General features: G+C 38.7%; 1 long non-coding RNA gene across 1 annotated transcript in view; it reads left to right on the top strand.

The window, feature by feature from the left end:
• Positions 1 to 13,601, top strand: part of LOC118657559 — a 96,289-nt gene extending 82,688 nt beyond the window's left edge. Inside the window, exon 10 of the long non-coding RNA XR_004968043.1 lies at positions 12,798 to 13,601. This is a non-coding gene — a long non-coding RNA (uncharacterized LOC118657559). The remainder of the gene's footprint in view (positions 1 to 12,797) is intronic.
• The last annotated feature ends 318 nt before the right edge of the window (positions 13,602 to 13,919 follow it).

The following is a 13,919-nucleotide window of genomic DNA, read 5'->3' as shown; positions in this document are numbered from 1 at the left end:
CATCACACTAGTTTTTTATTGCTACTGAACAAGTTACTATAAACTTAACATTTTAAATAGCATTATTTCAGTCCCTGAGCATGGCTTCACTTGGTCCTCTGATCTGGGTATCACAGGCTGAAATTAAGGTATGGGCTGGGCTGTGTTATCATTTGGAGACTCAACTAGGAAGAATTACTTCAAAGATCATTCAGGTTGTTGGTAGAATTAATTTCTCTGTGTCTGTGTGACTGCTGATAGGTATTTTTGCTGGCTGTTGGCTGGTGGGTACCCTCAGGTCATAGAAACCACTGGAGTTTTTGGAGGCCGCTTATAGTTCTTCATCACATGGACTACTTCAATATGGCTTCTTAACTCATAAGGTTTTCAAGGAAAGTCCCTCTTTTAGGGGGGGCCTGAGTCCCTCTTAATGGCTCTCACCTGATTAAGTCAGATCCATATAGGATAATCTGTCTTTTGATAATAAAGTTGACCCTTGAACAACATGGAGGTTAAGGATACCCACCCCCATATGGTTGAAAATCCCCCTGTAACTTTTTACAAAATATATATTTTTATTGATTTCAAAGAAGAAGAGAGAGAGAGATAGAAACATAAATGATGAGAGAGAATCATTGATTGGCTGCCTCCTGCATGCCCCCTACTGGGGATTGAGCTTGCCACCCACATATGTGCCTTTGGCTAAAATCAACCTGTGCAGCCTCCCGTGCACAGGCTGATGCTATCCCCTGAGCCAGATCAGCTAGCGCCACCTATAACTTTTGACTCCCCCAAAACTTAACTACAGATAGGCACTCAGTATTTATGAGGGATTGGTAGCAGGAACCCCCACGGACACAAAATTCAAGGATGCTCAGGTTTCTTATATAAAACTAGAGACCCGATGCACAAAATTCATGCAATAGTAGGCCTTCCTTCCCCCGATGCTGGCACCGGCTTCCCTCTGGCATCTGGGACCCGGGTTTCCCTCTGGCCGCTGGCAGGCACCTGGGACCCAGGCAGCCCCAGCTTCATCCAGAAGGTCGTCCGGAAGGATGCCTGGAAAGACATCTGGTCTAATTAGCATATTATGCTTTTATTATTATAGATGGCATAGAACAATGCATGCAGTCAGCCCTCCATATCTGTGGATTTCCAACCGTGGATCTAAAATCCTGTTTTCAATCTGAAGTTGGTTGAGTTCTCCAATGTGAAACCCAGGGATTTGGAAGGCTGACTGTACTTACTGGAACTGTGCAGTTCAAACCTTATTTGTTCAAGGGACTACTGTAACTACAAATCAATTTATTTGAGACTTCAATCACATTTGAAATCCTTTCACCTTTGCCATAGTCTTTTGGTTAGAAGCAGGTCACAGGTCCCATCCAACTCAAAGGGGATGTGAGCACCAAGGACAGAAGTCATGAGAGCTACCATAAGGTTTGTTCCATAATCAGAAGGCTATTTTAGCATTATCTTCCAGAAGTTTTACTATTTTACATGTAGTCTTATAATTTACCTGGAATTGATTTTTATGTGAAGTAGAGGTTAAGATTCATTTTTTATGTGAATAAATAACTGACCCAGTACAATTTATTCATCATATGTCCAATGAATATATATATGTTTGTCTATTTTTCTAGATTCTGGTTTCTGTTCATTAACCTATTTATCTCTACTGTGCCAAAACACACTTTTTATTATTTAAGTTTATAATATGTCTTTGTATCTGGGTAGAAGAGTAAATCCTCCAAATATGTTCTTTAAGTTTGTCTTAGCTAGTCTTTATTTTTATTTTTATTTTGTATTTCCATATAAATAATAGAATCAGCTTGTTAGAGTCTATAGGAATCTCTAGTGGGATTTTTCTTGGTATTCCATTAAGTTTATTATCTGGGAGGAATTGATAACTTGGGAAAATGAACCTTTTAATTCATGGAAGCCTGCCCTTCCCTCCCCTCCCCTCCTCCCTCTCCTCTCCTCTCTGTCTCAGTCTTTTAAAAATTATCTCAGTACTGTTTTATAGATTTCTGTGTAGAAGTCTTACATATCTTTCATTGGGTTTATTTCTCTAGGAAGTGAACCAGTAATTCTCTATGTAGTTGGAACTTTTAAAAATGAATCTCCAAGGATTAATTGAACCAAGAGTCAGGATTGAGAAAAGATATAACTTCCATAAATTCTTTAGTTAGAGACTTAAATTATATTTCATTAATAAAATTTGTGAAAGCTCAGAAAAATATTTAAATATATGGACAAACTCAATCCCCAAGCCAGATCTAGTAGCGATTACATTAACAAGAGAATTGGCCTGTTTAGAAGTCTACACCAGGGGTTAAACTTTTTTGTAAAGGGCTAGATAGTAAATGTTTTAGGCTTTGTTGCTCACAAAGGAAATTTTGTTACAGCAATCAACTCTGCTTTCATGGCATGAAAACAATCATAGATAATATTTAAATATATGGGATGTGGCAGTATTTCAATAAAATTTTACTATCAAACAGGTGCTGGCTGGATTTGGCCCAAGAGCTATAGTTTGCTGGCCTCCTGTTTGAGGGCATTGTTGAGAAATTATTGCAATTTATGCATGTAGTCCATGTAATTATGGAATATTTAAATGGTAAGCCTCTGAGTCACTGCAAAAAGGAAGAATATTTAAGGGGCAATTTGGTTCCTCACCTCATAGTGTTGCAGGCTGGTCTAAAGGAGAAAGAAATCCTAGTAAGAACAGAGTATTTCTTTTTTTTTTTTTAAATATATTTTATTGATTTTTTACAGAGAGATAGAGAGTTAGAAACATTGATGAGAGAGAAACATCGATCAGCTGCCTCCTGCACACCCCCTACTGGGGATGTGCCTGCAACCAAGGTACATGCCCTTGACCAGAATCGAACCTGGGACTCTTCAGTCCCCAGGCTGATGCTCTATCCAGTGAGCCAAACCGGCCAGGGCAGAACAGAGTATTTCTTGTCCACATCGCCCTAAGGATTTTGACAGATTTTTTTGATGAGGAGGGAAAGGAAAATAAGATCCCCAATGTATATGCATATTTATATGTAAATATACACTGAGTGGCCAGATTATTATGACCACCCCATCAGTTCTTCATTGGGCCACCTTTTGCCTTCAATACTGCAGCGATTCTTCTTGGCATTGACTCCATGAGATGTTGAAAGGTGATGCGAGGAATCTGACACCATGCCTGATGAATAGCCCTGTCCAGTTCTGTGAGATTTGATGGTTGTGGAACCAGCTGCCTGATGGCTCTTAATTTCGTCCCACAAATGCTCAATTGGATTGAAATCTGGTGATTGTGGGGGCCACCGAAGCAAGGTAAAGTCTCCCTCATGTTCTTGAAAGCACTCCTGCATAATACAAGCTCCATGGCATGGCACATTGTCTTGTTGGAAGAAGCCATCTCCATTGGGATACATCATCAACATGATAGGATGAACCTGATCAGCAATGATACTTAGGTATGTTGTGCTATTCAGACATTGTTCCACACGAATTAAAGGGCCCAAATCATGCCAGGAAAACATGCCCCAAACCATAAGACTGCCCCCACCAGCTTGAAGGGTTGTACTCATGCATGTGGGGTGCATGCTTTCATGCTGTTTCCGCCAAATTCTCACTCTGCCATCTGCATGATGCAACTGGAAACGTGATTCATCAGACCATATGACTTTTTTCCAATGCTCGACTGTCCAATCCTTGTGTTCCTGTGCAAATTGGAGACGTTTTATCTTGGTAACTGCAGACAGCAAAGGTGTTCGAACAGGCCTTTGGCTTCCATATCCCATACGATGCAGTGTACGGCTAATTTGCCTACAAACGTCAGGTGGTCATAATAATCTGGCCACTCAGTATATATGTACGCATATATTTGTGCGTGTGTTAATAATACAAGAGAAATTCTCTTACTTATTATGTATAATTTTATTTGCATAAATACTCTGAGAGCTAATTTTCCCTTTCTTTTTGAATATATCCCTATAATGCACTTATATTTAATATGACTTATTTGTGACTACAGATACTATTAATTAGTATAAATAATTTAAATCATGGGAATTTTGCTATACCCTTTTTGGCGCACGGTGTTTTAGTATAATTACACCAGAAGATACGAAGTTCTAAACTCAAAAGCTTTTAAACATAAAGAGGACAACACCATCAACCATTTAAAACATATATGTTTTAATTGCAGATCATAAAAGAGAATGAATAGGGATGGGGAAAGTACTCCCTAAGCCCAGATATAGCTGTGGTAAATAGAATGTGAATTCCAATATCTGGAGTACATGGCAGGATGAATAGATAGGCTGTTATTTCCCATGGATATCAAAAACTTTCTGCTGTTGTTTTAGTTTAAGAAAATACATGGTACATTCTACCTATGGCTCCGACTTACTTGATTAGCTATGAAATTATAGGTACAGTTTGTAATTTCTAGTTTTAGAACAAATTATTTTAAATTTAGCAAGTGCCTTGACATATTGGTAGGCATTTTTGTATACCATGAGCTATTAATAACTATCATGGGAAGCAGGGTTTGTGATTAAATCAGCATGGGGTACATTGGCTACTAGCTCTCTCTGTTAGTGACTTACCATGTGTATGAGGCTTCAAGAATAATGGTAGTTGAAGAATATGTTCTTGCTTAGCTTAGATTTCTTCCAAGCTTTTCGGATGATAAAGTGGGTTTGTTTCCCTTATAGAACATTTACATTCTGAAGTGCTAATGTTCTAAGAAAAAAAGGTTGGGAAACTACTATTTTAATTCATAATTTATTTTCCCATTGTTTTTTGGAATTACTTCACCTTGTTTCTCACATTTCTGATAAGAACACTTGTATTTATTTCTATCATATTCTATAGACTTCTAGAGCTGGCAAACTTGAGGATAACTTAGGGAGAGAAATTTATTCTTCTCAGCATGTTGATTCTTGATTAGTTGAAGACATTAGAGGCAAATTAAATTTTGTATTTGTATCAGCAGTTTTAAAAGTGTGTTGACAGAGAAATATGTCAACCTAGTAAATATATTGATGATTAGTGGCTTAGTAAAGTATTATGTAGTACTTTAAATTTTTAGTGTTTTATAATTTATATATGTAGAAAGGCTTCTCTTAATCTCATGATTTTAAATAAAATAACCATATATTTTCTCCTTAAACAGGGGACCAGAAGTTCTGTAAACATAATATCCATAATACATGGTTTATTGATATTGTGTTACAACAAATATGTTCAGTGACATTCATGATAGGTTCAATGTGTTGTCCATCATTAGTGCCTCACAGTTCAATGCATCACAAAGTTGTAACAGATGTGGTGCATTAACATGAAATTTTCATAAGTCCCTGCATATGGATCTGTGATGCATTGATTTCTAGTACTGATTTTCACTGGATAAATCTGAGCCTTTAGCATATTTCAGAAGAACTCATCAAAGAGATTAAATTTGTAAATAAAGTTATGTTATATTACATGATAAATATATTAGTATATTTAATATATACATTTATTAATATATATTTAATAGATAAATATTTAAATATATATCTACAAACTTAATGACTACTCTGTATTTTTATAGAAAACATTTTTTAATGTTTATATTTTTAATCCAACTAGAATTGAATTTTTCATATGGTGTGAAGATAGGATCTGCATTTTTTTTTTCAAATGAATTGTCAGTTGTTCTAATACACTTTATGGAACAATACATATGGAATCTATGTATACCCATTTTTAGTGTAAAAGATGAAGATTTAAAAAAACAATCCTTATCATTGAAAGTATTATATAATGTCTCCCTCTGGTACCCCTTGGCCCCCTCTAGCCCACTCCCACCCCTCACCCCAGGCCTGCACTACCTCATTGTCTATGTCCATGGGTTATGCACATATGTATGTGTATAAATTTCAAAGATGAAGATTTTTGAGTCATCTACAAAGAGATGAAAGTTGAAGATGTAAAGGTGGATGAGACCTGGGTGGAAGGGATTAGATAAAGGGAAGGACAAACTATGGCACACTGCACCTGTGCACCTATAGAGGGAGAAAGAGGAAGAAAAGGGGTTAATCAAGAGGCAGGTAGAAGGACCCAGAGTGGTGTCATGGAAGTTATGGATTAAGAAAATTTCAAGATGAGGAAAGGGCAGTTGTAACAGTGGGAAGACAAAAGTCAATTGTGAAATGGTTGAAAAGAACATTTGTTACATCAGTTATGCAGTTCATTAAATTCTGTGGTATGACTGTGGTAAAACTGGCTTTTAGGTTATTTTGGATTTTCTTCAATTTATTCCATTGTTTGCATCTATGGACATAGATAATTAGGCGTTAACTGTAGACATGGCCTGTTGTGGTAGTACTAGTAAAATGAAATTTTCTAAACACATCTTAAAATGTTTTTTCATTAAAATTTTATTTGTACAGTGCATTGAAAAATATTTCCAATGAAAAGCCAGTGAAAAGACAATGATATAATGTATAGAAAAGAGCTTTTGAACTAAACTCACCATAAAAATAAAAGATGTTGTTTGTATTTGTAACATGTGGTGGCTGTTCCTCATTCATTTGGTGAAAATATGGAGCAAACTTGGCCAGGAATCTTGGGCTCACCATGTTGGTCAGCACCACAGTAATATTATAAAAGATACTTTAAGCTTGCTAGTTATTTGTTTTTCTAAAATAGTAATTTCTATGGCCTATTTGTGGTTCACTTTTTCCTGTTTTCCTCTTCAAAAAAAGGTCAAGAGAGGTAGGGAATGTGTCCTGGTTTAGTTTGGACCTACTGTTTGATCAGCCTGTAGCCATGCCATAAGGGTGATAATCGCTATATAAATACATAGCAACACAGCCTCACACTTGCCTTCCCCAGCTGCCCTGGAGAGCAGCCAGCCTGCCAACGACAAAGCTGTGTGTGCAGCTCTGCTTGGCTGCGCACTGGCTGAGGATGGATGGCGCAGGACCCGGAGCAGCTGCTCTATAACAAGATGCGCAAAGAAACATCCATCTAGGCACTCACTGAGACGCCCATCAGAAATGTTGATGTGACACCAAGGGAGCTGCCCTCGATGATGAATGAGGGGTATTGTCTGTGGGCAGACATGGCACACGGCAGAGTGACAGAGGTGGCTCATTTTGATTCAAGGTATTGAGCAGCCTGTGAAGCTAAGAAGATCAGCAAACAGTGACAGGTTCTGCACTGGAGCCTGTGGTCAGAAGGCAGGGCTTGACCAGCTAAGCTCTCTGGAGCAGTTTGCAGGGTTGTTTTTTGTTTTTTTTCAAAGCTATATCCATAAATATGGAAAGTAATATTGCCATCATCATTATAATCATAGATGAAGGAAGATACACATCCGTAAATCATCCTAATGAATGCCGGCTAATGGTGATGTGCTGAATGCTCTATTCCATAAAAGTCTCGCTCTGTCTGCTTATCCTGATTTATTTTCTTCACAGCCTTATCTTTGCCAGATATTTTATTTTTTATATATTGTTTCTTCCCTAGTCCCTACTAAATAGAAGTTAGAGGGGGGTAGGGCCTTTGAATGGTCTTGTTTCCTGCTGTACCTCCAATGTCAAGAACAAAGTAAGCCTTTAATATATATGTTGAAAAAAATGCAAAAACTCAGTCTTGTGTATTTCTAGTGATTTCCTGTAATATCAGAGAGATTCAAAACATCAATTTAGAATAAGAAATGTTCTCATTAAGTGCACAGTAATTTTCTTCAAAGCAATTTCTAAATAGCTGAGTTTTACAGTACTCACAATGTATAATGCCATATTCCTGATGGATTTATCAGTTAGCACTAACAATTTAGCCAGTCAACTAATTGTTCTGTGTGTGTGCTGCCTTGGAGAGGGTGTTGTCACAGCACAAAAACTTCCAACTCACTGTGGATACATTAACAACAGGAGTCAAACGAGCTACTTCCTTTCATAGTTTGGGTGTGTCTGTTCGTAAAAGGAGATGGAAAAAAATCTGCGTTTTCCTAGGCAGAGAAAATAAAACATAATTGCTTTAGGTGGAAGTGGTTTGGGCTCTTGGCTTGGGGGTGTTGGAGCAGAGAGAGGATAAACCCTATAAGGCCCAGGGGAGCGGGCAGCTGTTCCTAAACCAGCCTGGGCATCAGCATCATCCAGGAACATTAATAAACAAGCAAACAACTGTTCTCCCCACATGTCCCTCCCCCCCAAAAAACAACAACAACAACACACACACACACACACACACACACACACACAAAACCACCACAAGACATACAAACAAAAACAGGAGCAAGACCCGATTCTGGATATACATCTGTGGAAGTACTGGACTCCATATTGAAAAGAAGACAATTCCCCATTGATTCTCATGGACGTACAGTAAGAACCACATGAGGCTGGGATTTGAATTTCATGCAGAAAGTTGGACCAAGATCAGCCTTTCTCAGATATTACCCGAAGGCACTTGTAACTATTTAGTCAAGGCTTTTCCCACAAGAAATTCCAATTCAGTTTTGCTGAGTTGGGGCCCCATAATCTTTTTTCCACTTTTTAATTTTTTTATTTTAATTTTATAAGATATTTATTTTCAGGTATGTTTGGGAAACTTTAATCTAGAAGATCTTGAGGTTTGGTCCAGTTCTCAGATTCTACTAGTATAGTTATACAAATAATTAATTCTCTACTTTGTGTGCGGACTCAGTCTTTCAGTAATTTTTTTTTATTAGAAGTCATATAACTAAAATCATAGACAGTGGTTTGTAAGTTGGCTTCAAAACATATAAACAATAAAGAGGCCTCACTTCATGCAAACTTCACTGTGGGATGACATGCCCTATGGATCACTGGGCTCAGTAATGTTTTTCATTTGTTTGTGAGCATGCTCTATAGTCCTGCAGTTTACGGTGTGCAGAGGTTAAACTCAATAGCTAGAAAAATGATGACAGTAACAAAGTTTAAGTAACAAAAAAAGTGGTGGATGTAAATCAATCTTCCAACCCTATAAAACTACCAGTGTTAAGTCCTCATTATATTTTTTACTACATCATGATTATGTGACTTGAACTACCCTACAAGTTGACCAAAGTCAGGACTTAGAGCAGCATTTCCCAGCAATGGTTCTGCTTTGAATTTTCTTTTTATTTATTTTTACTGTATATTTTTTTGTGGATTGAATAGGGAATTTTCATCAAGAAAACAATGTTCAGAGCCTTGTTTGCCTCTCAGATGCTGTACTCTGTGGTCTAGGAAGTACTTTAATGGGCTATACTAGTAATGCTGCAAGATGTTTCTAGTTCCTTTAATCCTTAACTCCGTCAGCATGTATTTCTGCCAGACTTTCAAAATGAATTCTCTTTTCCCAAAATGGAAATTTTTTACAAAGAGCTTACTGGAAGATTTTATTCCCATTCTACTTTTTAAAGATGCCAAATTGAGGTACGTATAAGCTATTCTTAACCCCAAGTAGGATCAAACTAATTGTTTTCCTAGCCATGTTACATTGCTATTCAAACCGCAGAACTCTTTGGATAATTACTTTATCTTAACAGGTAATAATTACAGAAATATAGAATTTTGTAATTTGGAAGAACATTCATGATTGTTTATTGTAACCATCTTGTTACAATATTCTCAATGTTCAGATATGAGGAATGAGACATTAAAGGACCAAGTGACTGGTTCAAGGCCATGCACTTCAAGGAAAGCCAGTGCCTACACCTGGTTATCCAGAAGCCAGACGTTGACTTCAAATGCCCTCACCCTAACAAAACCTGATGGTCCTAATGTATTCTTCTGCTATTCAAAAAGACCTTTATGAGTGATTTTTAAAACAAGGTATTTCTGCTTATATACTAAGTGCAAGTATATTTTCAGGTATACACATGGTAATTATATCCATCATAACATACATATATACATGCAGTAATACAATGTCTCTCCAGACCCAGACTTAGGAATGATTTTCTTCAAGCAATATGTGGCTTTTGTGTTCTCTTCTTCTCCTTTCCTCCATGTCCCCCATCCAACCTTTGTATCTTAGCTCAAGCATCACTTCCTTAGAGACCTTTCTCTGAATACCCAGGTCAGGATTGATTGTTATGTGTTCTCTTAGCACCTTTGAACCTCACATCACAGCACTTCTAATAACTGTAATGTTATATTTGTTTGTGTGGTTATTACCTAATGTCTGCCTCTCCCCCACTCTAGACTGACTCTAGCCATGTGAGGACTGGGGCATCTGCTGTTGCTCACGATTGCCCCTCAGTGTCTGGAACACAGTACATTCTTAGGAAGCATTTGTGAAATGAATGAAGAAATGAGCGAAATATCCTTTATCCTAAAATGGATCTATACTTAAGTTCTATTTCCTTCCTTCCTTACTTCTAGTATCACATTTATGAAAATTAATTTTAATTTATGGTTTCTCCCCTGCAACTCCAACCTGCTGGAGGTAGACTTTATTGCAAGCACTTACAAGTGGGTCCTGTCTGGGGCTCATTTTAGTGGGGTGTTCCAGGACAGGCTGATCTGAAGGAACAGCCCAGACATCTTTCTGATGCCCTGGAGCTAAAGAGAAGGAGGGAGGAGGCCATCCTTGGTAGAACAGTGTAAAGCTCCACAAGATTCTTGGCAGAACTTTGCCTGTGATTGCATATCGGCATTGCTAGAGTGGACCCCCAGTGTTTATTTCAGTCTGGAGGGGCAGGGCTCAACACCTAAAGACAAGCATTTCTAAGGTTCTTTACAGGTACTCATGAAATGAAAATGTCCATAATTTTGTCTTGGCTGTAGGGTGATGGCCATTTCCTTAGAGGGTTTTGGGAACTCCATGGGACTATTGAGATAATTCACAGTGACCCCTTGAGGAAATCAAAGTGGATGAGTCCCTGGAAAGGAGGTGGAGGAGCCAGTGATTAAGGAAGGGATGAGTGAAGGACTAGCTCTGCCTGTGCCACCTCAATGAGGGTTGGCAGAGGATGCCACTTCTGCATCCTGGTTCCAAACCAAGGGCCAGAGGAAGGTCAGTGAAGAGAGTCCCCAGGGAGATGGGGGCTGAGAGATTTCTGCCTGCCAAGACCCATATGCACACCCCTTACAGTGCAAGCAAGAAATGCCACCCATACTCTTCAGGATGCTTTTGTGGTTCTTCCTTGAGTACATATGTGCTTTGGATACAAGACTAGGTCCCTACATTTTAGAAAAGATTACTGGAGAAGGGCAGCCATCTTTGCAACTAATTGCAGGGATTTTACTGAGAAAGTGACCCATGGACTGAACAGTAGGTAGGAGGACCCTTCCCTCATTCTGGTACTGTAAGATTTGGGCCTGGATTCAACAGCCTAGACACACAAGGTGCCCCTGCCATGTGGAGACAGTGAGAAATTTTGATATTGTGAAGCTCAGGGGAGCCACATTGGGGAATTAAGTTTTACATTTCTCTCTGTGTTGACTCTTGGTCATCTCCACACTCTCTGCGAAGCCTTGTGAGAACACACAGCCTGATCTGAACTGTGCTGTGGAGAAGTAATGGACATTCCATCTCCTGAGTGTCACGGGGGGTGGGGTGGGGTGGGTACCCCGCCCCTCCCCCAGGTGGCACCCTCTAGCACACACATAAGAGGCCCTATCCTAGGCCAGTCACCTCCCACTGTGCTAATTACACAACAACCTTAAGTACAGCCCAGCACAGCACAGGACAGTAGAGCTTATCTCCCAGCCACCCACCTGGGTTTTGCATGCAGGCGTACAAAACCTGTTTACTCTTTGTCTATTAAACACGATAGAGGTTCTTCTCACTTACCCTGTGTCCTGTCCTTGTTTCCTCAGCCATTTTCATCCTCTGATGGCAACATTTTCTCCTGGGGTTTCCTCTAAGCGTCTGAATACTTTTCATCAGTTTGTTTTATGGCCCCCCTGCCTTCCTCCTCTTTCTATCTTTCAAATGCTGGTGTCTCAGGTTCTGTCCTCTGTCTACACTACCTCTGGCTGCTCTCAGGTGCTCCTTTGGCTTCAGCTACTGCCAGGATGTCCACAAATCCCAGTGTTCTCTCTCCTGCTGTAGGGTTTACTGAGATTTTACTTAAAAAGATGTAGGAAATGTGGTCTTTTCCCCGAAAGATATTTTATTATTATAAATTGTGTCTTTTAATAGGAAACAAATACTGTTAATCTGTTTATTTAAATATTTTTTATTTGAATTTAGAATATGATAATAAAAATTTTGCAGTTTATTTAAATCATAATTATGTTAGATATTTAATGTGTACATTTTTATTGGTAATAAAAATCATAATACTGAAGTAAAGATTAAAAGGCACTTAGGGGGGATATGGAAATATTAATAACATCTTAGTAGTCATATTTATAGAATTATTCCTTGAAATTACTTTTTATCAAAAATTAAAGTGTAAAATGAATTTATAGATATTCAGTTTTTAAAGCACTTTTATACATAGGCAAAACTTAGCCTTTTATATTGGCACAAACTTTGCTTATAAGGAAAATAAATGATTCCTCGTATAGTTACCAATGGAAAACGGAGGACTGGATTTTCCTTAGTTTCTAGATACATCAAAATTTTTTTCTTTCTTTCTTAATATAAAATGAGTTATTGCCCTCAGCATTTTCTGTCAATAGTTAACCCCTCTGGAGGTAGATCTCATAGGAGAAGTGACTTTGTAATTGCTCAGACCATCAAAAAAATTTTTTCGTGTCCATACAGAATACTTAATTTAAACCATCCAAGTTTGGGCTTCACTTTTTCTCAAAGGTTATGGCCTTAAATTTTTGATGTTTATTTTATTTTATTTTTTTCAGTTACCTACAGATGATCTGGGCATAGAACACAAGTCAAGGACAAGGGCAGGACATAGGGAAACTATTCTGACTGGACATCACCATCTGTTGAAACTGTGTAATGACACCTACTGAACCATTCAAGGCACAGTCTATGGTGTCTCCATAAATTACAATAAATAGGACACACTACACGTCACGCAAATATAAAAAATAGCATTGTTTTGACTCTTCAGAATGGATGAGGCAAGTCTGTTTTAGCTTCAGGTGGCCACTTGATCACAGTGATGGCCTTGTAAACAGATTTTGATATGGCTGGAGCGATCTGTGCAGCACTGCAGAGACCCTCATGGAGTCCACCCAAGGGGAGGAGCCTGAGCAAGGACACTTGGCTATGGCACATCCACAACTGAGCCACGCCTAAACTTCAGGTTCAAGTTATATCTGTCTTCACACCTGGACCTGTTTGTGTGTCATCCCTACCAGGAAAGGAGATTGGAGATATGTGGCTGGCTCAGCTGTTGAAGACAGCTGTGAACTCAGCTCTAGTGGAACAAGTCTCAGAGCACATGTATCTTTATTGCAGACAAGACCCAGACCAGACAATGAAAGTACATGGAAGGCGATTGGTTGGTTTACTCACAGAAGCGATGTTCTCATTGGCTGGCAGTGCTTTTGGTGTAGCAAGGCCTGGAAAGAAAAGGTAAAGGAAGAAAAGAACAGGAAAAAGCAATCCTAAAAGAGGCAGTGAGAATTCCATAAACAGGAGCTAAGATGCCACGAAGTGGAGAGAAGAAACATTTCCGAAGCAGAGTGTGACGTGGACAAGAGGTGGGTATATTAAATTAGACTGCCAGGTTTTAAATTGCAGCTCTTGTGACCTTGGGGAAGTTAGCCTCACTTTTCCTCAATTTCCTCACCTACAAAATAGTAATAAAAATAGTCTCCACCTAGGAGGGTTGTGGGATTATGAGAGTTGATAAGGTGGAGCACTTAGGACAGCATGAAGCACATGGCAAAATTGCTCCGTATGTTTGAGCCTTTGTTAGTCCTTATAGTAGTAAATGTTCTTACACAGTGCCTGAACACATCACTGCTTCACAGTGAACACCCACCACACAGCCCACAAGCCCTGGGGTGCAG

This window comes from Myotis myotis, unplaced genomic scaffold (assembly GCF_014108235.1).
Source record: "Myotis myotis isolate mMyoMyo1 unplaced genomic scaffold, mMyoMyo1.p scaffold_m19_p_6, whole genome shotgun sequence".
Lineage (NCBI taxonomy): Eukaryota > Metazoa > Chordata > Mammalia > Chiroptera > Vespertilionidae > Myotis > Myotis myotis.
The sequence above is the reverse complement of the archived record's forward strand: the minus strand, read 5'-3'. Positions and strand labels throughout refer to the sequence as shown.